Raw genomic sequence first — 24,043 nt, forward strand, 5'->3', positions numbered from 1 at the left:
TAAAGGCCACCACATGAGAAAGCTATTGGAAATAAAGGAAGAGAGAGAGAGAGAAACACAAGATTATAAGCAAGAGTAGGCAGCAATTCCATACTCAAAAGATGTAAACACTAGAATTATAGAATGAAAGTACAATAGGTCTTAAGTATGTTAGATCTATCCCTAACTTAACTAGAGTTAATTTAACTCTAGATAGAACTATCCCTAACTCAACTAGAGTTAATTTAACTCTAGAAGTAGCTCTAGAAGCGGTGACACAACTTATTAATGTAGTTGTGTTTACACTAAAAACCAACCAACTAAAACATTGGGCACTGCCTATAGAATTGGCAAATTCTAACACCCCCCTATAGTGCCAATGTAGTAGGAGTACAAAAAGATCAATCACCAAAGGATAGCAAGTTCAAGAACTTTTGAAAGGCCACTTCTTGCAAGTGCTTCGGTGAGAATGTTAGCAACATTCTCCTACGTAGAGACGTATATATCAAACTGATCTCTCCTGCATAGCATCTCTCTTTGATATAATGATAATGTACCTCAATGTGTTTCGTGCGAGTATGAAACACAATATTCTATGCCACTACAATAGCACTCGACTGTCTAAAAGAATGGGTGTAGGACCCTCCAAAGAAATCTATAAATCAGTCAACAATCTACGCAACCATACACATTTCATTGTTAAGGCTGCTCTATACTTAGCCTCACAAGACAAGGTAGCCGTTGTAGGTTGTTTTTTACTTCGCCATGAAATGCATAAACGGCCTAAAACGAAACAATGTCCACTAGTAGACTACCTAGTGTCTAAACCACCAGGCCAATTTGAATCACTATAAGCTTATAAGTGTAAGTGTCCCCCCTTGGGAAATAACAAAGCATATGACTAAGTACCTTGCAAATATCTGAAGATCCGCTTAACAACTTGCCAATGTATAGTTCATGAGCTATGCATATTCCTGCTCAACTGAGATACTGCATACTGAAAGTCAAGGCGTGTGCTACAAAGATATATAAGACAACCAACAACTTGGTTGTAAATTGCAACATCAGACGTCTCTTCGTCATCATGCATGGACAGCCAATGTATATTTCGTGGGCTATACATATACCTGCTCAGCTAAGATACTACATACTGATAGTCAAGGCATGCGCTGCAAAGATAAATAAGACAACCAACAACTTGGCTGTAAATTGCAACATTAGACATCTCTTCACCAGCATGCATGGGCGTGTGCTGCAAAGATAAACAAGACAACCAACAGCTTGGTTGTAGATTGCAACATTAGACATCTCTTTACCATCATGCATGAACAGCTTTAAGCCTAGCTCCATGGGAGTGCACATAGGTTTTGCAATGTTGCATGTTAAACCAATGTAAAAGCTTGTCCAAATAATAGTGTAGGCATGATGATGCCATGCCAATTTTGGATAAACCAAATCCCCAAATAGTAGTGTAGGCAGCCCATATCGAACACAGCAAATGCATGTTTCAATTCAGCCTTGAAATCTGCAATTGTATCCTCTTTAGGTCCAATGAGCAGCATGTCATCCACATAAAGAATGATAATCAGCCAGTCCCCCACTTCATTCTTAAAATAGAGAGTGGGAGCAACAAGGTTGCGACATATAAACATCCTCATGTACATCCCCATTCTCAGCAATGTAGTCTTAATGTCCAACCGATGTACTTTCCAGACATAATTTGCAGCATATGCCCATAGCAATCACACCTCTCACCATACTCGTACGTGATGTAGAAGCAAAGGTTTCCTCATAATCTATGCCATTCTTCTACGCATAGCCTTTTGCTACCAACCATGCTTTGTGCCTATTAATAGTGCCATAGGCCTTGCATTTGAGTTTGAAAACCCGTTTCGTGCCAATGTTCTTCTTACCAAGTGGCAAATCCACAAGATCCTATGTAGAGTTAGTGGCAATAGAATCTAACTCTTCTTGCATGGCCTACATCCAATATACATCTTACTGAGCTTCGTCCAGGAAAGTAGGCTCATCATCATCTAGCAATGAGCTCATAAACACATGCTCATCACAATCATCAACTTCCATAAAATCAACTAAATATGTCCCCCCCTGCATCATGTGCTACATGTCTAGCGGCCCTTTCCCTACACTAAGGTAAAGGAGCATCCATTTTACTCTCCTAGAGAATGCATAACGGCCATCTAGGAACTGTTTTGGCTGCATTTACAGCAGTCCTTTCATGTTGTACTACATCTTTCCCGAAACTCAACCTCGAGCGAGAAGCCACTAGCTCCGTGACTCCATGCTGGAAGGAATACAAAGGCCTAGCCACCAAGTCACTACTGAAGACCCAAGGGCCCCGATCAAGGTAGATCCTCTAGATCCTGGGTATTAGTAGAGGAAATGACTACTCAAAGGAGAGCCACTCCTCTAAAGGGAAAGGTGGTGGTGTGTGAAGAACTTCATAGCACATAGGGTCCCTCTTTGAATCGAAAGGAGTAGAAGTAGGAGTCCCCTCTGAAGCCGAAGAAGAATTAGAAGCCCCCTCTGAGGGCGAAGTAAGAAAGCCCCCCCTCTAAATCCCAGTCTAAGAGAGAGGGAATCCAACCACTCATGGCTCACAGACTGCAAAGCATTTAATGACGAAGAAAGTCCCGCCGGTCGTGCCGAAGAAAGTATCTAGGGCTCAGGAGAAGAAGCCGAAAAGCACCTAGAAGTGGCCTCTTGAACCCGAGTAAAAGAGGGTGGGGAAGAAGGAGGCTTAGGATGAGCCAAGGGTGGTGAATGGCTGTGGGCTCTCAAGAGAGTGGACTGTGGAGGAGATGTGGGCCATGAAAGCCACTATACCTGGAAGTGGATGGGGGAAACCTCCGCACAGTGGGGTAATCTCTAGGAGGGCTTATTGCCTCGTAAGGTCTTAGAGCCACCATGTGCTCGAAAGGACTTAGTGTGTGCCGCTTGTGGCTTATTGCCTTGAGCATAATACTCCGATAGCTGATGCAAAACGATCTCTATGGCCAGAAAGGAGAGGTGGCACAAAAAGTACCAGGTGAGAGACGCATATACTCCGGGGGGGGAAAGGTTGAAGTCGACAGTCATCCGTGGAATGATTGTTCTTACCGTAGTAGGAACACCCAGTAGACTGGTGATCCGTCGATGGAGATGCCATGATACTGATGTGGCAAACTAGAGAAGGGAGGGTGGGAGGGAGAAAAGGATATCTCCCTATGCACAGCCAAAATGATAGAGAAATCAAATGTTGATGCCAAACCCGCCATCAGTCTTTGTTTTCTTTGATGAGGAGGATCTTTGTGGCTCTCTGAGCACCTCCGACTCTGATACCATGTCAAAATGACTAAATGACCAAAGAGACTGAAACCAGCCTTCCTTCCATGGATGGGTGGTAAATCCTTGATTACAACTTAATTACAGCAACAAACAATAAATGCAAATCTGAAAATACAAATTTACCTACTGATCTTGGACAATGCACACCCAATTGGCCCCAAACTTGATACCCCTCTCGGTATTTCTTTAGCTTTATTGAAGAAGAAGTTGATTTACAATGGGATTCTTCCAATCTCCTTTGCAATGATTTGCTCCTTGATTCGGGCACTTAATTGGCCTTCACCCTTTTCATAGACGATGAAAATGCCCCAAATTTAATGGATGGCTAGTCCTCCACCTGAATTTAGCTGAAATTATCACCATGTGGTGATACTTTTTGCAATTGCTTTCCTTATTTACGTATATAAATATTTTATTTTTCTTTTCTTTAGGTGCCCCCAGAGTTCTCTTGGATTTGGCCAGGATCTTTGCATGGCCAGAAGAGGCAACCAGTGGGACAAATTGGACTAATGGTGTGTCTAAGCGTTGGGACTGGTTCCATATTAAATGGGCACTCAAGAATAGAATGTCAGTGGTTTGGAATTGTATGCTTAGCCACTCGAGATGGTGCAAGACAATGAGTCTGGACAAGACAAAAGATGCACATGTGAGAATGCTCACAGAATAAAAGTCACTGTAGCTGAGCCACATTACACTTTTTAATGTGGTCATAAAAGTTGCTCAGAACAACTTGAGGAATGCAGGGGTCACCATCCCTAAATTTTAGGGAGTTACTATTTAGGAATGCATGATGGGTTGATTCCATCGAATGTACAATTCTGTGTTTTCTTTGTACTTTTGCTGAGGCATGAGCCTCATTGTCCAAGTTCAAGAGCAGCCGATTGCTTCTCCAATGCAAGAACTAAAGAAAGTTATGACCACGTCACACATGAACAGGGTTTTCAGCTCTAATTTAATGTCATTTGTGGGACTATTATACTGCTGAAATGATGCTAGGGTCAAAAAGTTTGTAGTCCGACTGGTTTGGAACAGATCTAGAATGGAATAAGGTTGAGAACAAGTCAAGAAACAGGTAAAAACAATAAATACAAAGTTCTACAGACTACAATTCTGCACTTGAATTATTGAGTTATGGTCACAGAAAGTGTTTTCCTACTCGGGATGTTGTTCTCGATATGCTGGACAGTAAAAACAATGAATACAGGGTTCTGCAGACTGCAATTCTCCACTTGAATTATTGAGTTATGGTCACAGAAAGTGTTTTCCTACTTGGAATATTGTTCTAGATATGATGAACAGTAAATACAAAGTTTTGCAGATTGCAATTATGCACTTGAATTATTGAGTTATGGTCACAGAAAGTGTTTTCCTAAAAGGGATGTTGTACTGTCCTTATGCAGCTGAGATTTACTCAGAAAAGATGAAAACCAACTGTTCACAGGTTTTGTATTTTGGAGCATTTCATTTTTGTAACTTTCCATCTTTTAATTGATAAAGAAATACCGAGAGGTGCGCCAGTCTTCGGAGCTAGTGTTGAGCAAGGGAGTGAGGTCTCTATTTGTGTGTACATGAAAAGACCAGGCATTAATTGAAGGGACTACCGCTTTATGTGAGTCATAGACCAATTTCAAAAATTCACCTTCAACCCTGAAAAATCCAAGACTTGGAGCTTCCAATTTTTGGCACGCTTCCCGGGGCTGCTGCTTAACCCTAATTTACATTGTAAATTAGACTTTACAGCAAATAATTTTGCAATTTCTCAGCCTCCAAGGGTCCAATGCTGAGATCTTAGGAGCAACGTTGTGAAATGGCTGGGAGATAAGAGAGAAAGCTGTAAAGAGAAAATTCAGAGTTTTGTCACAAAGAATGACTAAAAAATCAGTCAAATGTAGTTGATGCCTTGCCACAACAACATTAAATGCTGTCGCCTACAACTGAGACATATGTACCTCGATGCAATCGCCCAGCTATAGAGGGTCTGAAACTGCAATCAACTCCTCAAAACTCACTCGTGGCTGGTTGCAATGGCTGAAAATAGGCTGGCCATGGCTGCTCACATCTCTCCCACATTTACTACAACAAGAATGATCTCATTTTACCTCTTCTTCAACCTTTTACCAGCCTGTATGGGCAAGTTTGCCAAGTGGCAAGGCCAAGTGGCAGCCTTCCCAAATGGTTTTTCCAACATTATCCATCATTAAATATTAATTTTCAACCTTTAATCACTGAAAATTAATCTAATAATTATTTCAGTGCCTAGAAAAATAATCTGACTAGCCAATAATTTTTTTGGCTAGGCATCTTCCACTCCCAAGTCTCTATGTGCCATCTTTGACCATTAGATCGGCATTAGATACCATTAAACGCCACACCTCTAGTGTCACCAAACTGACACTTCATGCATGAGTAACTATATTTTATCACCGACTCTGTATATTGGATATTGGAGACAATGCTAGTCCGCATAGTGCTTGTACTGATTCTGAGCCTTTTTGATTTGTTGCTTGAGTTCTTCGTACATATCTGCTAGCCGTTGAGCTTTATCTCAGGCAACAAGATTCTTTACTTTATTGGAGAGATGTGCATCCATCCTTGGATGCTGGCCATAGTTTGCAAAGAAAGAAGTTTACTTGGTAGATACATGGATACTATTATTATGAGCGAACTCTGCAAAGGGCAAGAGCTCAAACCAATCATTCTAATGGTAGTTAATGGTGCAGTGGATATATTGTTCCAAGACTTGATTTACCTATTCTGTTTGACCATCAGTCTATGAATGATTGTCTGTGGTGGATAACTTAATTAGAACTCCAAGGAGGTTCCAAAGGCTCTTCCAGACTCCTTGAGCTCCCAAGACTAGCATTGATAAGACTAAGGAGCTCTATGGCGAGCCCCTCCTTTTATAGGTATTGAAAGGCGACTAAAGATCTAAAATGTTCCATGATGACATCATTGATGATGCAAGCGATGACATGGTATATGTTCTAAAGGTTCTAGCAGCAATGTGCATCTTCTACAAGGTTCTATAATGGCATGGCAAGGGTGGGTTCGCATGGTTGGCTCGAGAATGTCTTGTTAAGGGTGCGTTCGTATGGAGTGTGAATTCATATGGCATGGGCAAGATTTAATCTATACACTCGATCATGACATGTCCGTGACACCACCTAGTACCTATCAAGCATAACTTATTACAACTTTTTCCTTTGACACCCACTGCATCCTCAAGGTTCTTGGCTTATTACCATCAAATAACTGCCATGTGCATCATTTGTGCTAAACAACCTTGCACATTTGATTAACAACTTAATCAAATGTTATTGACAAGATTAAAGCATCTCAAAATTTCACGTCCCTGTGACAATCCTCACCATTGAAATTCCCATAATCATCCTCGATTGCACTACAATGTACCAAAGGAAAAGCATATTGTACTAGAATTTCCACAAGGCATCATAGTCACAATGATGGCTACTGTTGTCTAACCATGCCACATGCCCCAAACCTTGCTGAAAATTTCCAATCATCATAAACATGACATAAATCTGAAAAACAATCCAAAACTGTCGCTAGAAACCCATTGGATACATCCATAACTCATGTTTCTCAACTGATTTGACTTCAAATCCATAGTAAAGCATATTTTCAACATAAACCATGGCCAAAACTCTCAATGGCATTTACTCGCATGCTGCTATCTATGGAGCCAACTGTAAATCATTGAAAATTGAGCATAATCTAATCATAAACTGATCACTTGCTGATCTAAGAGCAATTCACAAACTATTGCAAATGTGACCTCAAACTAATCACAAACTGCTTGCCAAAACTTGTCAATAATCAATGCAAAAATGATTCCAAAAGTGACCTTTAACAATTCTCAAACCGATCAAAAACTGAGCTGAAACTTATCACAATTTGATCTCAAAACTGATCAAATTTTCATCTCAAAATTGAGGCAAAAACTCATGCCCAACTGATCATGAATTGATCCCAAACTAATGCAAAAGTATAGTCTCAAAGCCACGGTAACAACCATACTTATATGCATACATCTCATTGTGACTAATACACTGAGTGGTGACCTCATGGCAAACATACTATTAGCACAGTACCTTGAATGCATAATGAATACATCCGAGATCCACTATATACAAGAGCTATCCACAACTAGCAGAGTGGAAGTGCTACCTCCACCTTCAGCATCAAGCAATACTTGAGACCCGTGGCAGAGTGGAAGTGCTACCTCCACCTTCAGCATCAAGCAATACTTGAGCCAAACTTGCCACTTTGTGCCCCAGCATCATGCCAACATTGTTATACATGCATATTACTAACCATACTCAGATACATTGGGCCTTGTACATCACGCATTGGCTGTTGCATACCATAGGGATTTGTGCCATACATTCCCGTATACGGTCCCTATCCAACAATAGCATGAAAAATCGTGCTACCACCAAAGTATCCGAGCTGCCCCATCGTAGCATGCATACCCGGCTATCCTAAATCCATTGGATTGGCACTTCCACGATGGCCTTGCATTTATATTCCTTGTCCCATAGATACCAGCTGTTTTGCTTCATTGGCCTCTTTGGGCATATCAGGTGAAGGCTTTGGCATTACCTTCGGTGCACCTTGCTATCCCGAAGGTATAGAAGATGACTTCTTCTTCCTGCCCTTGCTGTGCTTAGGAGCATTTAAAAATCAAGTGAATCGAGGATCCTTTACCAATTGCATAAACATTTCAGCTACTGTACTCAGCTGATCTTTAAACTAATCATCAAATTCCTCTTTCTCTTGCAAATCACCAGCTTCTAAAGGCCCAAAAGGACCCACATTTTAGACTAAACCAACATTATAAGCTTGCTGTCCATATTGCGTGCCTTATCCAAGATCAAACATTCTATTTTCCCCAACACTTTGTGAATTTTTAGATTGAGAGGCATCATCCTTGCTTGATCCCATTTCACTATTTGAAGACATTCTTGCTATAATGCTCAACTGAATACAATTTCAATACTAGAGCAAAACTTTTGACCTTCAATCAGGTACCTCAGGCTCAACAATTCCAGGAAATTGATGGTATCCCGACGATGGAACCATGAAACCAGCCTTCCTTCTCGGATATGGTGGTAAATAACCTAATTTAGCACTTAATTACAGCAATTAACAAATTCACAAAACTGAAATGCACACTTTACCATAAAATCTTGGACATTGGATGTCCTATTGGCCCCAAAATTGACACCCCTTGCAGTATTTCTTTAACTTTTATTGCAAACAAATGGACTACAACTAAGATCCTCTGACCTCCTCCGCTAATCCAACTGCCTCTTGCTGTCAAAACTAACCAACAAGCCTAGGTGTTGGAGAGATTGTCTTGATAGCCATTGATGGCTCTACTCTCCATTTGCAAGATGCATTATATGTGCCACGAATAAAGAAGAATTTGTTGTCCATTTCTTCTTTAGCAAAGAGTAAAATGCAAGTCACATTTGATGATGATAAATGCATAGTTAGGGATTCTTGACTTTGATACTCATTGGCACATTATGTCATGGACTTTATGAGTTAGATGCTCGTTCAATTGATCATTCAGTTTACTAGGCATCTACTATTACTCCTGCTATGCCACAGGCACAGTTATGGCATGCTCGTATGGAGCATGTGAACTATGGCAGTTTGATGCTTATGCAACGTACTCAAATGTTGGAAGGGCCAAGGCTTACCTCTTGGAGAAACCTCCTGAGCACATTTGTGAGGAATGCATTTTGGGGAAAATGCATCATTTTTCTTTTCCTCATGATGTTACTTTTAAAGCTACGGCTAGGTTGCAAATTGTACATTCAAATGTGTATGGGCCCATACAACAAAGTCATTGGGGGGGTGTTATTTGTCACCTTCATTTATGACTTTACTCGTTTTTTTTGGATTTTTTCACTAGTGAAAAAGTTGAAAGTATATGATACATTTTTAATTTTTATTGCACTTGTGAAAAATCAATCTGGCTGTAAAATTAGGACTCTCCATTCGAACCGAGTGGGAAATACGTATCTTCCTTGCTAAAGAATTTTTTAAAGCAAAAAGGTATTGCACATTAGTGTACTACTGTATATACTCCATAGCAAAATGGGGTTGCATAAAGGAAGAATCGGTCACTCATGGAGATGACCAGATATATGCCAAAAGCTAAAAAATTGCCACATAGATTTTGGATGAAAGCAGTTATGTATGCTTGTCACATTTGAATAGATGTCCCACTAAGGCATTAAAAATATAATGCCTTTTGAGGCTTGGAATAGCCGTAAACCTTCACTTGGTCACTTTCGTACTTTTGGGTATCTTGCATATGCTCATATTTCCAAAGTATTGAGAAAAAAGTTGGACAGTAAGGCTGTCAAGTGCATATTTGTGGGGTACAGCAGTGAAAGCAAAGGGTACAGGTTGTTTAATCCTATTTCCAAGAAAGTTTTTGTTGGTAGAGATGTGATTTTGATTAAATATCAGAATTATCTCTTGCTGGTTATGACAGATATCAGGATGCAAATGATGTGTTTGAAGGGTTGCTGCCTACTTCTTTCAGTGATACAGTTGGAGCTTCATTAAATGAACAAAATGTTCAGCCAACTGCTCCATTAAGTAATGCAGAAATTTAGCCTATGGCTGATCTGAATATTCAACAAGATGCTAAACTTGAGGTTCATCAAAAGCATGTACATAATCAAGAGGCTAACCAAATACCTATATGGTACTTGCTAACTTTACCCGACAATCATTTGGATGCTCCTCTTGCTAGTCGTACTTAAACACAAACACGTCTACATGATCATGCTAATACTAATGAGTTTGTTATGATAGCAAACACACTTAATGATGATGAGACTAATTCTTTTGAGGATGCGCAACAAAGTGTGCATTGGATGGCAGCAATGCAAGCTCACTTTGATTCTATCATGAAGAATCAAACATGGGATTTAGTTACATTGCTTGTTGGAACAAAAGCCATTAGTACTAAATGGGTCTATAAGCTCAAACAAAAAGCGGATGGATCCACTGATAAGTACAAGGTCATGCTAGTGGCAAAAGGCTATACACAAAAGAAAAGCATTGACTATGAGGAGACATTTGCTTCTACATCCCGTATGACTACTATTAGGCATACGGTTGCATTGGCTGCCCATTATGGTTGGATTGTGCACCAGCTTGACATTAAAACTGCATTTTTACACGGAGAACTTTAGGAAGAAGTGTATGCTCAGCAACGCATGGGTTTTGTAGTTGAAGGATCTGAATACTTGGTATGCAAACTAAAAAAGACTTTGTATGGTTTAAAGCAAGATCCACAAGCCTGGTATGCCAAAATCGATGCCTTCTTACTCAGCCAAGGGTTCATTAACAACCCATCAAAGTCTACTCTTTACATATACAAAGAGGGGGGATCCTTGCCGGTCATTTGTCTTTATGTGGATGACCTTTTGCTCAAAAAGAGACATGTTGATCAAATTTCAACATTTAAGAAAAATTTGCAGCAATTTTTTGAAATGTCAAATTTGGGGCCTTTGCATTACTATTTGGGCATTCAATTTATTCATGATACTAGAGGCATTAAATTATAGTGATTCTGATTGGGCTGGAGATTTTAATTCTCATCACTCTACAAGAGAGTATTGTTTCTTTCTTAGTTCTTCTTGCATTTCTTGGCTTAGCGAGAAACAATCCACTGTTGCCACATCGTCTTGTGAAGCTGAATACAAGGCAACTTTCATTACTACATTTGAATGTGTATGGCTGAGACATTTGTTGGCTGATCTTGATGTATTTGTCACGGAGCCTATTCCATTGTTTACTAATGGTCAAAGTGCCATTGCAGTGGCACAAAACCGAGTGTTTCGTGAACACACGAAACACATTGAGATACATTATCACTTTGTCAGAGAGAGGCTACATGCAGGGGATATCAGTCTTGTCTACTATTCTACCAACAACAACGTGGCAGATGTGGGAACTTTCGCTCAACCCCCAAGACCCACTAACCGCTTATTATTTCAAGCGTTCCAAGCGAGCTCTAATGGCTATCTCTCACCTAGCCGACGCGCCGTCAGTCCTACGAGTGTAGTGAGCCTCCTCTCTCTGGCACTCCAGTAGCTCCACGATTCTTGATGCTTGATCGAGTACCCTCCTCTCTCTGGCACTCCGGTAGCTCCACGATTCTTGATACTAGCTCAAGCATCCTCAATCCTCCTCCATCTCCAAGCTCCATCCTCCATAGCCGTGCACACAAGAGAAGAGAAAAGAAGAGAAGAGAAGAAGAGAAGGGGAGATGGTGAAGAGCTTCACCTACTTGATCCCTCACTCCCACACACTCACTCCCTCACACTCTCACACTCCCTCTCTCAAGAGCACACACAAGCAAGAAGGAGAGAGGAAGAGAGGAAGAAGAAAACTCTTTTTGCCACACACCAAAAGAATGAGCTTCTCATTCACTTTTCAACTTTATATACAAAGCCCTAAATCCTTTTTGGGCGGTCATCCCCTTTTCCCCTTTCTTACATGGCCGGCCGTAGCCTAGGCCCTTTTTCCCATTTCCCACCATTCTAATTTATCATATTCCCAACTAATGCGTACACTTTGCACAGGAGTGAGCCTTGCACTCTTTTACAAGGATTCGGGAGCGCTTCCACATTTTAATGGTACGCCTTTTACTCTTTTGTTGTCTCGGGGCGACACTAAGACTTTCTGAGGGTCATGCCCGAACATTTAAATTTTTCAGGGTCTGGTTACCAATCAAAGCGTCTTTTTCTGCTTTTATCCTGCGCCTTTTTTGCTATTTCCTTTTTTCCATTTTCCACTCCTCTGTGCTGCGGGAAACACGGTAACATTACCTCCCTCCTAGCCAAGTGCCAGTCCCATGGCACTGCAGAGGGGGTGGTGGCTAGTTAGGTCTGCTGCTAGGCGGAACTGGTAGGTGGATGACACTGCATTCAAGGTGGTTGTGTGAATGAGAGGCGATGGAGTTTAATGACGATGACCAGGAGAGATTCCGGCATGCTTTAGGCTTCATGAAGATGCTCGGCATCTTTCACACAGTTGTAGCATCCATTATGTAGCCGGTCGTCCCTTGAGCATCAGAAACGCTTGAAGCAATAAGCAATCCCTTAGGAGGATGGTATTGGAGGGATTTATCCTGGAAAAGCCCCTCCCCCCCCCCCCCGAACTCTGCCTTGGCAATGATATGGTTTGTCTTTGCATTGAAAATCTGTGTCTTTGATTTGAAGATCGTTGTCTTTGAGTTGAAGATCTTCAGTGCTGCGTTGAAGATCTTCAACCTTGCATTGAAATTCTTCAGGCTTGTGGAATCAATAAGCGATAGGTAGATCTTGAGGCGTTGGGCATGCATCTTTGGAAGATGAGGTTCCAAGATCTATGCCAATAGCATGTCTATTACTGAGTACTCCTTTTGCTTGATTTGGTTCAATCATGGTAGCCATCAGCAGGCAGATGGTTGGCGGCATGAAGCACGTTGGTCCGTCCACTCCAATGCAGAAAAGCTCCTGAAACAGCAGCAATGGTGTCATGTCCAGCATATGGAACAGATTTTGGTCATTCAAGGATGCCGTGGGTGATCTTCTTCAGCTGAGTACCCAGTTCTTGAAACTCGAACATAACCTGCAAGAAAAGTTGTGCACTCCCTAAGGGGTGTGTCTGCCTCTCCGTGTAGTGCGTGATGCCTGTGGTAGTGGAACTGGAAGATGGGTCTAACCTTGGGCAAGCCCTTGGTAATGTCCACACTTGAGGACCCAGTTCGTGTGTCGTTGGAGGTGCAGTGCAAGTCTTAGGATAACAGGTCTGAAAGTCCTGCCCTTGATGTGCCCTAAGCGTGAAGTGGAGAAGGGGCTAGGGAGAACCCTAGGTGCAGTGATTGTGGTGCACGACAAGGCAAAGGGGAATTGCAAGCGGATCTTGCGAAGGTCTCTCTCTCTTATCTTTGCTTAATAGTAGATGCACCCCTTAGCTTTGCTATGCTTTGCTGTTGTCTCTTCTTTCCAGTTCACCCTTTTCTTTTATTGCCTTGTGGCTTTTTTTTTTTAATATAAAGAGGCTTACACATAGATGCATGTGATACAAGGGCATGACGGGAGTTTAATCCTCGTCATCCGAATGGCGGGTAGGGGATTATGGAGGGCGGGGGGCCTTGTTAAGGAATCTACGACTCAACAAGTAGCCCTTGAGATTAAGGCGGGTTTTGAGAGTGGTGGTGGAAAGAAAGGGATGGTTGCACTATGTGAATTTGCTATCGCTCATATCCTCAAGCAATGCAATACAGAAGGATGGCAAAAGAGTAGCGCGCATCATGAGGCGAGTCATGGTACTGCGGTCTATGGCGTTGGGGTCGAAGAAAAGGGGTGGGAGGTGGCGTTCTTGAGGGGCAGGCTCTTGGTGGGCTAGGACCCTAATTAGTCTGAGGTAATTACAAGCTGTTATGAAGGCGGGGTCAGGACAGGAGGTGAACTCACTAAGGAATCTATCTATAGAACTGTACAAATTAGGGAGGGTAAATACAAGGGCATCCTTAAAGGAGGTGCTATTGGCGTTATAGATGATGGGAAAGTCGAACCTGCCGTGGATGGACGGATTAAAATCCACGCCTACCCTTCGAGGATACAGCATGAAAATGGGGTCGTTTCTCTCAGAAGGGAGGGTGTTACAAAACGCCATCCAAGCGTCAAGGTTGACATCAAAAATGTGTCTTCTCCAGGTGGGCTGGCAATTATAGCCTTCCACCGATCTAGGCACCTGGAGGACTTTATCCTGCCAAAATTCGCAGTCCTCGGCTCCCCAAGCAGTTGGGTTGGCCTCTCGCTCCGCTAGCCACTTGTCCTTGAGCCTTGCACCCATAGCAATTACGTCGTTTACAAGTTTAATGGGCATTACTCTGTTTAGTATAGCGGGAAGCTCAAAGCTCAAGTCGAAGGGATCGCAGGCACTTGCTGTTCCCAGATAATCAACTCTGCATGGAATTCAGTGGGGAGATTCTCAGGGCGCGGTGGGAGAAGGGCAGGTTGTCGTAGAACAGGTCTAACGTTCAGCTTTTTCCTTGCCTTCTCTACCATTTCTCTCCTACGCGTAGCCAGGGCTGCTTTCCTCTTAGCGGATGTGTCAGTGGGTTGCACTTCATCTTGTTATGGAGGAGGGGGTGGTGGGACATAGTCCTCCTCCTGAGGTCCCAGATCAAACTCTGGTTCACCCGCTTCTGCTCGCCCGTCTTCTTACGCCTTCTCTTCTGTGAAGCCGAGTTCATCGATTTCCTGCACCGTCAGGCCTACCTGTGCAAGATATCTTCTTTGCTCCTCCAGGCTCTGCAGCAGGCCTCCTAGCTGCAGTGGTACGTGCAGGCCTGCTGTTAGGGCTCTACGTGCAATGACTAGCTTCTTCTGCACAGCTGATCATTGGCTTCGTTTTCTTCCGTTTTGGTGGAGTGGAGCAGCGTGTTGAGGAAAGTGTGCTGCTGGGCTATCATAGAGAGCTGGGCAGCCTCTGCCTGATTCTTAGCCAACACTCTATCTCCTTCTGCTTTGGCCAGTCGGCGTGCCAGGTCTCGTACTCTCCTTTCGTTGTGATCAGCCCATTCTTTCGCTCTCTTTTCCATATCCTCCAGGCTCTCCCCCTGATGGAGGGTCATAGCCATGAGTTGTTGCTGCTGGTCCTCGAGCTCGCGATGTAGGCGGGATTGCTCCTAGTGTTCATTGGCGATCTGTGCGTTGAGCTGGTCCAGCTTCACCTGCATCCTTCGCACCTGCTCTCCTCTTAGCTGGTCCAGCTCTGCAGTCTCCTGTCTGATCTTCTCAAGCTGGTTTTGTGCCTCCAGGTTGACTGCAGTGAGCTGGTCGTACTTACGCCACAGGTGAGCATTGGTCTCCCTCTCTCCATTGAGGCGATCCATTAAGATTTTTCTTCTTCCCTCCCAAGCAGCATCACGTTCCTTCAGGGCTTTTGATTCTTCTGCATCTTTATTGTTGGCTTCTTCCTTTAGCACAGCAATCTCCCTTTGGTATTCTGCTATCTGTTTTGTTTTCTCCAGCTGGAGAGCGGCTCAAGATTCTCGCTCTGTTGCCAGCTCCTCCATGGCTGTTCTCTTTTCTTCCTTGGCCTTTTCTAGCTATGAGAGCAACTCCTTAACGTATTCATCGTATTGGCCTGCTGGAGGTGGGGGATGGGACATGGTGGAGGTGGTGACAACGGCTTCTATTTTCTGTCTTTTAAGCTCTGGCCTTGGCTCCATATCAACCATGGCTGCCCTCTTCACTCCTGACGCTGGGGTGGCCACGCCCGCTTCTCTTGCCAACTCCCTTTCCACCAGGAACTGCAGCCAAGTGACCATGTTGCTCTCATCGACTTTTGGAGTGGAGCCCTAGGTGGCGGTGGCAGTGGGCGTTGTCATGATGAGAGTGGCTGGCGTAGAAGGTACGAAGAGAGGGGGAGTTGGCGTCATCAATTCTTTGCCTTTTCCTTCTGCTGGGGGCGGGGGTGCAATTTCCGGCACACTGGTACTGGAACCAGGTGCTTCTGTTTTGTGCGGCGGGCTCTTTGCACCTTCCTCGTCTCTTTTATGCTGCTCCTCAATGGAGCGACGGGTGGCCAGCGCTATTTCTTCCTCTTCCTTTCTTTTCAACTCCTCTTCAATCTTCTTTTTTCTCTCCTTCTCATCCTTGAGCGACTCCCTTCGAGCCCTCTCCAGATCTTCCTTTTCTTTTTTCTTGCGCTCCTCTTCTCTCTTTCCATGCAGGGCTTTCGTTCTTTGTTCTGCGTGCCTCTGTGGGCTGCCCTGGGACTCTACCTCTTCGTCTTCCTCAGTCTCCGTTTCATCTGAAAACCTACGCTACTCTTCTATGTGAGGTGGGGATTGTGACAGTGACTCGTCACTTCCTTCTTTGCCTCCCTTATCTTCTTCTTCCCGTCCTTGCCCTAGTGCTTCTTGGATTATGGCAGTAAGGACGCCTCCAAACCCTATGGTTGAGGCTTTGGAGGATGCTGCCTTGCATGTTGATAAGGACGATGGGGATTCTCCTCCAGCGGCTCTTCCTCCTCTTGCTAGGGCCTTAGCCGAAGCCTCTATGGTTCTCCTCACAAACCCATTCAGGTTTACCTCGTCCAGTGATTGTGCCGCAATGCTGTCGAGCAGAGGCACGTTGATCCGGCTCATTATGCTGTTGTACCTCTGGCTCGAGAACAAAGCGTGCACCATTTTTGCTTGCAGCTAGATGTCTGGGTTTGGGATGTCTGCCAAGCTAATCCCATCGTTGGTATGGACCTTCACCTTGTCCATTCCCAACATGGCATAGATGTCCCTCTTCGGCTTTCTTTCCACCTTATTTGGCAGCCCCAGTGCCCTTTCCACCAACTCCGGGGTCAGCTCGATCTATACTTGCCGGGTGGCTTCATTCTCGCGCACCGTGATGGTGCCTCTGTTTCTGTTAAAGGTGCGTAAAAAGTCGGCGCACTAGGTGTAGTCCACCCTCTGGCCCACTGCGTCTAGGTATTTCTGCAGATGGCACTGGTCTATAATCTGGTGCACTGCTGGCTCTTCGATGGCTACGTCTTCAAGGTTGAAGATGTAACGGTCAACCAGTTAAAGGCTCTAGTCTCCACCATGAGGCCGTACTTCGCTTGCTCCTCCTCCAAAAAGGGAAGCTTGCCAACCTTGTCCTGGCTTGCCATGATCGATGCCTGCAAGTTCAGCCATTTCCACCATTAGTGCTTTTTTACAAGTAACTTGCTGAAAGAAGAAAAGCGTAACAAATTTTATTGATCTGAAATATTTTGAGTATTGGTTTAACTTTTCTTTTCAGACTTTTACCATTACATTTTACCATTGCATTTCAAATTTTATTGACATTTCATACTTGGTTCACTTTTTAAATTCCACCTTACCCCCTCCCCCTTTGGAACGAGAAGAATCCGTCCCAGGATTGGAGGTTGAGAGGACAAGGGCGTTCAGCATAAAGAGCGTCAGTCTATTTGCGCAGGAGCCAAGCATAGAAGTTGGGGTTTTACTCTAGCTGAGCTTCACGGTCTAATTCGAATGGACGGATACCCACGTGCGTGATGTATGTCAGAACATCGGTTAGGAGATCGCCAGAATCGACCCGACTTGCAATGTGGAGCTCTTCCTCTGTTAAGAGGCGGTCAAGGTAGGGATGCCCCTTGATGTACTCTTCCATGGGTCGGCCACAAAGAGTGGTTAATACTCGATACGAGGTTGGCGCGACGTAGGTGGGGTCGTACTCTGCTGATTTGATTGCGCGGCGCTGCTCAACGTTGGTCATTATGCGGCACCCCTCAACTTCCCATTGCAGTCTAAGAGTGTACCAATGCTTCAAAAACGTAGAGTCAGTATCAACGAGCTTGGATAACTCGGTGATTTCCTGATCAGTGATAGCAAAAGTGGTTCGCTAATTGTAGGATGTGATGAGACATTGTTTAATGGCTTGCTCTTTGGAGATCTCGCTGTTGAGCAACTCAGCAGCAAAGCGAGAAGCTTTTGCAAATACGAATTCAAAAGTCTCCCAAGAGCAAGGCATATTGCGCACTTTCGTTGCAAAGGGTTCTTCTAATAGACCTAAGTCCAAGCGGTCATAGCTGAGGGCTAGCAACACGAAGGTGGCATCGAGTCGTTTAATGCATTTCACCACGTCATCCCCGGTGTCCTCAGCGAGGTCAGTGGCTAGCGCTAGAAAGGATTTTCGTTCATAGGAGGGCGTAAGGCCGACGGGTGGTCAAGGTTTGCTAGAACTAGAGGCCTTGACAATACAGAGTTGCAGTTGGGAGTTTCCTTGAGACTGCAGGTGGGCTGTTTGGAATATGGGTGGATTAGGGTCAGCCACAACAGATGAACTGCTGCATTCAGGTTTGCTTTGGGGAGTCGGATTGGCTTGGTCGGATGATGCCTCCTGTGACGGTGGCTGTTGCTTAGGCCAATAGGCCTGTGCGACTCTCTTGGGCCGAAGCGCAAATGAGTTGGATAGTTGGGGCGCTGGAGAGCACTGCGGCTTATGGTTTTGAGGTGCTATGGGACGTGGACTGATCAAGCTTGAGGGTGGCGTATGAATAGTGCCTCTGGCCGTAGGGGCCTTAGGGATCCACAGCCAGGTATTTCCCTCGTAGTAGCCTTGCACATGCAAGAGGACTTTAGGGACCCATCTTTGCTTGATCACGCGGCGCTTCCTGTGATTGCGTCTTGGCCTTCTAGGTTTAGAGTTCTGGGTCTTATGAGGATAGGAGCGTCGACTCCTAGACGGTTGTTGCGGCTGTTTAGGCACCCATTGAAAGCGAGGCTGTTGGGCCTTAGCTTTGGCTGCTACGGGTTGCGGTTTATGGAAGTCGGGGAGTAGCAGCCGCGTGCTACCCCCTCCTTAGTCTTGCCTACGGATGTTTCTACCGGTGGCTTTGTGGATGGTGATGGTGTCGCACAGCCCTTGCTGAAAGCTGTGACAATACGCTTTGCCTATTGCTAGGTGGATGGGCTGCGACTCATAATCAACATTGTAGTGAGTCTGCTTTTTGAAGGTTCGCCCCAGCAGTGACTCCGTGCCTGCGTCTGTAGCATTTGACAATACGTAAAAAAGCATTGGAACAGTCTCAGACTCGATAGAAATGGCGACTCTGCACTTGCCGAGAAGTGCGTATGATTGGGCCCCGTATGGGTTTAATTTGGCAGTTGTGGATTGGAGTAGTAGTTTGCCAAGTTGGATCCAATGACGATGGGTTAAGACATTAAAGTCTGCTCCCTCGTCGATCAAGGCGTTGAAAGAGCATGTTTGCTTGGCAATGATCATGATACAGAGGTAAGAGGGTTCTACGGCTTCCTCCTCCTCTTCGTTGATTTCAGTGATTGTAGCTACTCGTACTTTAACCGGCAGTTCTAACAATGGTGGCTCATGCAAAGGATGCGTGGGAGGGTAGTACTTCTTGACACGACTGCCATTGAAGAAGCCTATTCCCTCACCGTCTAGTGTCTCAAGCTCAACATTGCCAGTTCGGCTGATCGCACGAACCCTGAAGGGTCCGAAACCTCTCAATTTCATTTTTTGCTTATGCCCCTTAACTGAGTAAAGGAGCACTAAGTCACCCTGTTCAAACTCGCGTTGCTTGACATGCTTGTCAAACCAGCTCTTGCGTCGGGCTTTCTCGTAGATAAGCGCGTGGGTAGCTAGAAGACGAGTCTCTAATAGGCGTTCAAGCTCAACCAGGCGTTGCATCCATGCCTCCTTCCCTTCCCATTGTTCTTGAAGTGCTATTCTCAAGCTAGGAACGAAGAATTCTAATGGTAGAATTGCCTCAGTTCCATAGGTCAGCCTAAAGGGGGTTTGGCCGACAGCCGTTTTATAAGCTGTGCGGTAGGCCCACAAGGTTGCCATCGGCTTGTTGTCCCAGTCGCTACGTGAGGCTGAGACTACTTTAGTCAGGACATTGATAAGAATCTTGTTAGTTGATTCTGCCTGGCCATTCGCCTAAGGGTAGTATGGTGAGGATTTGCGATGGATAATGAGAAAGGTGGATAGAAGATGTGCTATCACTTTGTTGATGAAGTGTGTGCCTTGGTCGCTAACCAATTCAATGGGGCAGCCGAAGCGCGAGATCACTTGCTCCCATAAGAACTTGGCAGTCGTCCTAGTGTCGTTTTTTCGTGTGGCTCTTGCCTCTGCCCATTTTGTGAGGTAATCCATGGCTACAACAATGTACTTGGCTTGTGAATACTGCGCCGCAGGACTGATGGGCCCTATGAAATCGATTCCCCACTTCTCGAAGGGTTGGCGAGCAATAATTGGGATCAACTCCATTTGATCTTTACGAATCGGGACTCTTGTCCGTTGGCACTCGTCACAATGCTTGACGAATCACTTGGCGTCGCGGAAAAGTGTGGGCCACCATAATTGAGACTGCAGCACCTTCCGTGTTGTCGTGTCTCCACTAAAGTGTCCTCCCGCGATGCCGCTATGCGCCTCTGAGAGCACATCGTGCATCTCATGCTCACACACGCATCTACGCAGCAATCCATCTTGCCCCAGCCTATAGAGTTAGCCTGCAATCAACTGGTAGGGCTGGATTTTCAAGATCAAGCGCCTAAGTCGGGCTTTTTCTATTGGTCACTCAGGTAGTCCGTGCTCGAGCACTTGGACTATGTTGTCCGCTCAATATGGCATTAGATCAGCCTTAAATAAGTCTCTCTCACTGGACAGGTGGAATAGGTGGGCGTCGAGTAACTCGTCAACGATGCCTTGTCCAGCGGCTTCTCCTATGGGGATGCATGACATGTGATCAGTCATGTAATGTTGTTTTCCCTTTCGTACTACCAGGGAGAAATCGAACTCTAGAAGTAGAAGGAGCCATCGAGTTATGCGCCCTGTAGCACAAGGTTGGTTCACTAAATAGAGCAGGGCTTGATGGTCCACGAAAAAGATGAAGGGTGTGGCCAATAGATAATGCCGGAATTTCTTCACAGCGAACACCATGGCTAATCCCTCCCTTTCTGTTGTCGAGTAGTTCATCTCCATCTCGATGAGTTGTCTGCTAGCAAAGCTCACTGGATAATCTAAGTTGTGCTCACCAAGTTGGCACAACACTGTCCCCACGGCAAACTTAGAAGCATCGATGTGCACGTGGAAGGTAATGGTCCAATTTAGGACTCGTAGAATTGGTGATGTTGTTAGAGCTTTTTTCAATTCTTCGTACGCTCGTTGGCATGCCTCGGTCCACTCGAAGACAATCAACAACTTGTACAATGGTCTGGCGATCAACGTGTAGTTCAGTACAAACCGCCAATAGTATCCTGTATGGCCTAAGAAGCATTGAACTCCCTTGTAATAAATTGGGGGTGGAAGGTCAACAATAACCCTGACCTTCGAGAAGTTAGTAGCAATGCCATTCTTCGACACTACATGTCCTAAGATGCATCCGTGCTTTACCCAAAACTGGCACTTCAAGGGGTTCAAGGAGAGACGATATAAGCGACACCGTTCAAAGACTGCACGGAGTTTGTCTAAGTGTTCGATCCAGGTCGAATGGACACACAGGTCGTCGACAAAGACCTCTAACTCCTTGCGAAGCATGTCCTTAAAGATGGTGCACATGAGACGTTGAAAAGTGATGGGGGCATTGGTCAACCCGAAGGGCATGACTATATATGCAAAGACGCCCCACTCAGTGGCAAAGGCGGTCTTGTGCCTGCTGTCCGCAGGATGCACTTGCACCTGGTTGTACCCTAAGAAGCCGTCCAGAAAACTATAGGCTTCCTTGCCTGCCACCCTCTCGAGCATGTGCTCGGTGTACGGCAATGGATAGTTCTCTCTTCGTAGCAACGTTCACCTTCTTGTAATTGACGCACACTCGGATTTTTCCGTTCTTCTTCATCACAATGACTATGGGTGATACCCAGTCTGTGTGCTCAATTTCGTAAATGAATCCAGCTCTCATCAGCTTGTCAATTTTCTCTTTGACAGCATGAGCGTGTTTTGGATTCATAGGGTATGGTCGCTGCTTAACCGGCGTTGCGTCCAACGTCATGGGTATGTTGTGAGTCACAACACTCGGATCTACCCCCTGTAGCTCTTCTAAGGACCAGGCAAACACATCTATATACTCTCGCAAGAGAGCGACGAGACTCGTTTCTTCTTTACCAGTCAAGTCGTCAGCAATGAACACTGGTCGGGGTGTTTCTCCTTCCTGGGCTAAGTCTACCTCCTTGACTTTGGCTGGTTCCTCAATTGGTTCGCTCATCTGCCCTTGACGTTTGGCACCTAACAGAACTACTACCCTATCCCCTTTTTTGAATTTCGTGAAGCGTTTAGGGATGTCCTGCGGCTTTCGCTGTTCTTCTGTTCGTGTATCCCTGGGTTGCTTTGCCTTAACCGTCTGCAACTCAGGTGAACAGGTAGGTCCCCCTTGGTACGTCTGGTCGTGGGCGGCCTAGGGATCTCTGGATCACTATCCGAACTAACTTCTGATTCAGAGTCAAACCCTCCATCTTCGCTAGAAGAGGTGGTCTCCCCTGGTGGCCGCAGTTCAAATGGTGATTCAGTCCTAAGTATTGATGTCATTCCTGGCTGGGCTAGGCCTGCTTGCTCAAGGTCTATGGCTCCTACGCGTTCCAACCAAGCGCAATCACATTCCATGCGTATGACTCCTCGCTCTACTCTAAGGGTCTGCCTTTTTGCGGCTTGGCGTCTGCTCGTATCTGCTCAATTTCTCATCATTCAGTGTTATATTCTATGGTATCTACTTCAACCTCGCTCTCATCACTGAAGGATTGGCAGTCTTCTATTCGTCGCTAGAATCTTTGTCATCCGACTGCTCGTCGTCTCCTAGGGTTTGGTATGCCTCGTGTCGTTGGTCAAGAACTAGGGCCCAGTTATACATGAGGTTTAAATCGTGCACCCTGGTCCATTGCCACTTGGATTCCTCTAAGAGATCCTGGAGTGTTTTGAAATTTGCTGCTGGATTGCCAGCTAGCTAGTTCGTTAGGTATTCCAGTATCCCCTGGAGTTCCCTTTTGTTGGATGGTGCGTGGAAGGTGACAGGCTTAGGCTTTCCACGGAGACTTCCAGCCATCATGCAGACTGGTGTAGAGAGTGCTTCGTTAGACTTGCCGATCGTTTTGATGGCTTGCTCATACGCCTCATGATCTGAGAGTGGCAGGTCGATTGTAGCAAAAACGTGCATCCAATCCTGCTCATCCTCTGGGCATGGGATATACTTGGTCAAGGGCCCATAGGGCTTCTTGACCTAAGTGTTCCCTTTGAGCATAGCAGAGACGGCGTCTAGGTCAACTGGTGAGGTCTTCCAAGTGTCCATCTCTATTCTCACGGCATCCGTTCTATTGCCAAGGAAGATCAAGCCGTTACCCCAATCTTCGATGACTCTAGCGTTGCGTATCCAGGGTCGGCCTAATAGGATATCGTAGTCCACTCCCTTCATGACTATAAAGTCAACAGAGAACTGGACACCTACGATCTTCACTGGCCAATTCTTAAGTACCCCGAATGGCTTCACTCTCATATAGTTTGCTAATGTGACATTAAACCTAGCAGTTTCGACAGGCGGGTTTCCCCAAGTCTGGAGCACTGCGTGGCTAAGCACACTAACCCCAACTCCCGTGTCTACGATTCCCTTTCTTGTTGTGTCACCTAGGGTTAGGACCGGTAAGACCGCGTGCATCTCAGAGCCTTCCCAAAAGGCATTGACGTGCAAGGATTTAGGCACAGAGTTCAGCGTCAAACTTAGTAATTGTGTTTCTGCATCATGGTCTTGAGGATCTGCCATGACCTGCTCTTGTGACCCTTCGACCCACTGCTTAAGATCTTGCCATAGGGTAGGATGCTGCTTAAGCAGATCTCCCAGGCTAAGTGTTACAGGGATAGTCACCAGCGTGGTCAGGAGATCGTTGGATACTCGTTCCTCCCCTAACCTAGATTGTCCGGGCCAATGGGCGCAGCTGATCTGAGGCTCTGTCGCGTCAAGGCTTGGTCTTAACGGCACTACTTGTGACGCGGTTGCTTCTGCCAACTTAGGTAGAGGCGGTGATATTGGCGTGCTTACGCTGGAGAGGTCATCGATCTCCTTCTCTACGATGGACTCAGCGTCTTTGCGGTGCTCTTGAGACGGTGATATTGGCGTGCTTACGCTAGAGAGGTCATCGATCTCGTTCTCTACGATGGGCTCA

The 24,043-nt window shown here is 45.2% G+C and overlaps 1 protein-coding gene across 11 annotated transcripts in view; it reads right to left on the bottom strand.

Moving 5' to 3' along the window:
- The window catches only part of LOC148021112 (triacylglycerol lipase 1-like), a 65,541-nt gene that overhangs the window by 30,236 nt on the left and 11,262 nt on the right, over positions 1-24,043 (bottom strand). The gene's annotated exons all lie outside the window — the stretch shown is intronic.

The sequence above is a fragment of the Lygodium microphyllum genome, chromosome 18 (genome assembly GCF_053477565.2).
Source record: "Lygodium microphyllum isolate KBCC chromosome 18, Lygodium_microphyllum_v1.1.10, whole genome shotgun sequence".
In the NCBI taxonomy this organism is placed as follows: domain Eukaryota; kingdom Viridiplantae; phylum Streptophyta; class Polypodiopsida; order Schizaeales; family Lygodiaceae; genus Lygodium; species Lygodium microphyllum.